Below are 5,000 nucleotides of genomic sequence, written 5' to 3'. Positions count from 1 at the left end.
TATCGTGAATCACCTTGGAATCACGGCCTACCACCCGTCCAGCTGGACCCCGTAAAAGGGCCAGAGGCGCAGGGGCTGGCCGGTCCGGTTTTGAATCTAATAAATACATCCTTTCTGAGAACGTGAGCTCACAGTCGGGACTCCAGTCGCATGTATTAGCTCTAGAATTACTACGGTTATCCATCCGGTAGTAACACCATCCATCAAATAAACGATCACTGATTTAATGAGCCATTCGCAGTTTCACAGTACTACTCGTCAACGAGCATGAGTGCTCGTACTTGCACATGCATGGCTTAATCTTTTAGACAAGCATATGACTACTGGCAGGATCAACCAGGGAACTTTCTTTACCTTGAGACGTGTACATCTCGCTCTTTGGGACTTGCAACCTTCCTTTCCTCATGGTGGACTTGGCGTCTAACCTGCCTTTTGGGGATGCACCAAAATCAATCAGTCACATCCGACAAAGTGCTAGGTAGGTGGTCAAGTTTTTTCCACCACCACTCGGTTGGGACGGATGCGCCCATCTCGATCCATTTGCCGACCGAACTCAATCGGACGCACATATGGGCTTTTCTACGACACCTCTTCTCGTTATGCCTCTGCCGGCAGAAAGGCAGGCCCCTAACATCCCTGTCAGCAAGGAAGCGGGCAGGCCAATCAGCCACTGCATGTGGTGAAACGTCACCGAGGATGTAGCAATATACACCTTTTTCCAGCACGCACAATCTCCGACTACCCTTCTGCAGCAAGCAAGCCTGCCACATTCCATGATGCAAGACCAGATTAGGGCTCCTGGATGTCTCGACAACTCACTAGCATGACATCGGACCTTCCCCTCGCCTGTCGTCGGGTCTCGCCTGACACAGTTCTTGGTTCATCATTTTGCCTTCAGGAAGTCAAAAGGATCGTACGCCGTCCTGCCCGACATGCACATCGTGTCAGCTACGCTCTAGGAGACGTCCTGCATCGATTCGGCAAAAATCGGGGTTGGGGGCGAAACGACCCATCTCGCCCATTGCACCACCGTGGTCCTCAGGGCGGTGCGAGCAACTTCCTTCCTTGTCGAATTGGGTGCAGGCTGGAGGTCGGGGGCGAAACGACCGGAGGTCGACCCCCCCAACCCACCCACCGAGTTTGGTCTGGGTCCAGTCAAAGGCGACAGAGATACGCGACCAAACGTCCGAGTGCAGTCCCAGTCGAATCTCCCTGTCGTCGGTAGGGTCCTTTCCACAGAAAGCAGCATCCGAACGACTGAGATGACGACCGGGACACGGGAACTAGCCTGTACGTTCCCCCCGGATCTCACCGACCGTCCTGTCCGCCGGAACTTTGGCTGAACCCACATCCAAAGTGCCCAAGGTCGACCAGAAGCGTTCGTTAAGGCCTACTAGCTTGCTAGAGAGATTGGGCGAACCGACTCGGGGCGAACTCTGTTGGAACCTTCCCCTATAGTATATTTAATACACCTTTCAGGCCTACCCAGCTGCCAGTCTTAGAAAAAATCACCACCACTTTTTCTGTAATATGCAGAGCCTTCCCCTGACGTGCTACAGACTAACCATGGGTACCGTTGGATTCAGAAATGGATTCTGCAACACCTTTTTTGGGGTTAGGGGGGCCATACTCAAAACCGGGGGGAGTTATGGCCAAAAAACTGGCTTTTCTCACTTATGCAGAGCCTTTCCCTGAGGTGCTACAAGGAAACCAATGGTATCATTCGATGCGCAATCGAATTCCGCAACACCTTTTCGGGGTTAGGGGGGTGCAGTGTAAAACCGGGGGGAGTTATGGCCAAAAAACCACTTTTTCTCTCACATATGCAGGGCCTTCCCTGGGCGTGCTAGAGACTAACCAATGGTATCATAGGATGCGTAATCCAATTCCGCAACAACTTCTGGGGGTTAGGTTGTCTCACCTCAAAACCGGGGGAGAGATATCCTCAAAAAAACTGTTTTTCTCACATATGCAGGGCTTCCCTGGGCGTGCTACAGACTAACCAGTGGTATCCACAGGATGCGTAATCCAATTTCGCAACAACTTCTGGGGGTTAGGTTGTCTCACCTCAAAAACCGGGGGGAGTTATCGCCAAAAAACCACTTTTTTTCACATATGCAGGGCCTTCCCTGGGCGTGCTACAAGGAAACCAATGGTATCATCAGATGCGCAATCGAATTCCGCAACACCTTTTTGGGGTTAGGGGGTCCCAGCTCAAAACCGGGGGGAGTTATCGCCAAAAAACCACTTTTTTTCTCACATATGCAGGGCCTTCCCTGAGGTGTGCTACAAGGAAACCAATGGTATCATCAGATGCGCAATCAATTCCGCAACACTTTTTCGGGGTTAGGGGGTCCCAGCTCAAAACCGGGGGGAGTTATGGCCAAAAAACCACTTTTTTTCACTTATGCAGGGCCTTCCCTGGGCGTGCTACAAGGAAACCAATGGAACCACCAGATGCGCAATCAAATTCCGCAACACCTTTTTGGGGTTAGGGGGTCCCAGCTCAAAACCGGGGGGAGTTATCGCCAAAAAAAAAAACACTTTTTCTCACATATGCAGGGCCTTCCCCTGAGGTGCTACAAGAAAACCAATGGTATCATGAGATGCGCAATCCAAATTCCGCAACAACTTCGGGGGGTTAGGGGGTCACAGCTCAAAACCGGGGGGAGATATGGCCAAAAAACCACTTTTGCTGTCTTATGCACAGCCTTCCCCTGAGGTGCTAGAGAGTAACCAATAGTATCATTGGATAGACCGTTCAATGGCGAGTGTTTATCACCCATTCCCGGGGGGGGGGTCCCTCAAAATCCAAGGGAGTCACGAGCTGAAAAGTCGTTTCGCCCCCAGAGTGTTGCCAGACGCGCCTGAAGGTTCTAGAGCCTAACCAAGGATACCACGGGATGCGCCATCGCATGCTGATTCGTTCTAACTTCGTTTCAGGGGGGTACCTCTTTCCGGGGGGGAGATATGGCCAAAAAAACCTGTTTTTCTCACATATGCAGGGCCTTCCCTGGGCGTGCTAGAGAGTAACCAATGGTATCAGAAGATGCGCAATCAAATTCCGCAACAACTTCAGGGGGTTAGGTTGTCTCACCTTAAAAACGGGGGGAGATATCCCAAAAAAACCTGTTTTTCTCACATATGCAGAGCCTCCCCTGGGCGTGCTAGAGACTAACCAATGGTATCACAGGATGCGCAATCAAATTCCGCAACAACTTCAGGGGGTTAGGTTGTCTCACCTCAAAACCGGGGGGAGATATCCTCAAAAAAACCTGTTTTTTCTCACATATGCAGAGCCTCCCCCTGGGCGTGCTAGAGAGTAACCAATGGTATCACCAGACGCGCAATCCAATTCCGCAACAACTCAGGGGGTTAGGTTGTGCCAGCTCAAAACGGGGGGAGTTATGGCCAAAAAAACCACTTTTTTTCACATATGCAGGGCCTTCCCCTGAGGTGCTAGAAGGAAAATTAATGGTACCACAGGATGCGCAATCAAATTCCGCAACACCTTTTCTGGGTTAGGGGGTCCCAGCTCAAAACCGGGGGGAGTTATCGCCAAAAAAACCACTTTTTCTCACATATGCAGGGCCTTCCTCTGAGGTGCTACAAGAAAAACCAATGGTATCATGAGATGCGCCATCAAATTCCGCAACAACTTCTGGGGGTAAGGGGGTCACAGCTCAAAACCGGGGGGAGATATGGCCAAAAAAACCACTTTTGCTGTCTTATGCACAGCCTTCCCCTGAGGTGCTAGAGAGTAACCAATAGTATCATTGGATAGCCCGTTCAACGGCGAGTGTTTTCATCACCCATTTCCGGGGGGGTAGCTCAAAATCCAAGGGAGTTACGAGCTAAAAAACTCGTTTTTTCCCCAGAGTGTTGCCAGACGCTCCCCTGGCGTTCTAGAGAGTAACCAATGGTACCACGGGATGCGCCATCGCATGCTGATTTGTTCTAACTTGGTTTCAGGGGGGTACCTCTTTCCGGGGGGAGATATCCTAAAAAACCTGTTTTTTTCACATATGCAGGGCCTTCCCTGGGCATGCATGCTAGAGAGTAACCAATGGTATCAGCAGATGCGCAATCCAATTCGCGCAACAACTTCAGGGGGTTAGGTTGTCTCACCTCAAAACCGGGGGGAGATAGGGCCCTCAAAAAACCTGGTTTTTTTTCCGCAACACCTTTTTGGGGTATGCAGGGCCTTCCCTGGGCGTGCTACAGAGAAAGCAAATGGTACCACAGGATGCGCAATCAAATTCCGCAACACCTTTTTGGGGTTAGGGGGTCCCACCTCTAAACGGGGGGAGTTATGGCCAAAAAAAACTTTTTTTCACATATGCAGGGCCTTCCCTGGGCATGCTAGAGAGTAACCAATGGTATCACAGGATGCGCAATCCAATTCGCAACAACTTCAGGAGGTTAGGTTCTCTCACCTCAAAACCGGGGGAGCTATGGCCAAAAAACCTGTTTTTCTCACATATGCAGAGCCTTCCCTGGGCGTGCTAGAGAGTAACCAATGGTATCACCAGACGCGCAATCCAATTCCGCAACAACTTCAGGGGGTTAGGTTGTGCCAGCTCAAAGCCGGGGGGAGCTGTGGCCCAAAAAACCACTTTGGCTCTCTTATGCAGAGCCTTCCCTGGAGACGATGCGGCTGGTCACATGCAGCTGGTCATCGTGCATCTATATGGCGGGTCGGGGGAATGTAGAAGACAAAGACCCACTTGGTCCCCACCAAGACTTAAAAAAAAAAAGGCCCCTCCCCCGCCCGAGTTAGGGCAGAGGAGGGGCCATTCGATGGGAGACACTCCCGTCTTTGACTTTGACTTTGACTTTGACTTTGACTTTGACTTTGTGAGGTGGTTTCCGCATCTTTCAAGCGGACTCCAGTCCCGCATCTTTCATGCGGAAACGGGCCACTTTAGTCCGCATGAAACATGCGGACTCCAGTTCCGCATCTTTCATGCGGGATGCCAAACCATATGTGATGTGACACC

General features: G+C 51.1%; 1 pseudogene; it reads left to right on the top strand.

Moving 5' to 3' along the window:
• The window catches only part of LOC137991918 (uncharacterized), a 45,757-nt pseudogene that overhangs the window by 28,303 nt on the left and 12,454 nt on the right, over nucleotides 1-5,000 (top strand).

The sequence above is a fragment of the Montipora foliosa genome, chromosome 2, assembly GCF_036669935.1.
Source record: "Montipora foliosa isolate CH-2021 chromosome 2, ASM3666993v2, whole genome shotgun sequence".
Classification (NCBI taxonomy): Eukaryota; Metazoa; Cnidaria; class Anthozoa; order Scleractinia; family Acroporidae; genus Montipora; species Montipora foliosa.
The sequence above is the reverse complement of the archived record's forward strand: the minus strand, read 5'-3'. Positions and strand labels throughout refer to the sequence as shown.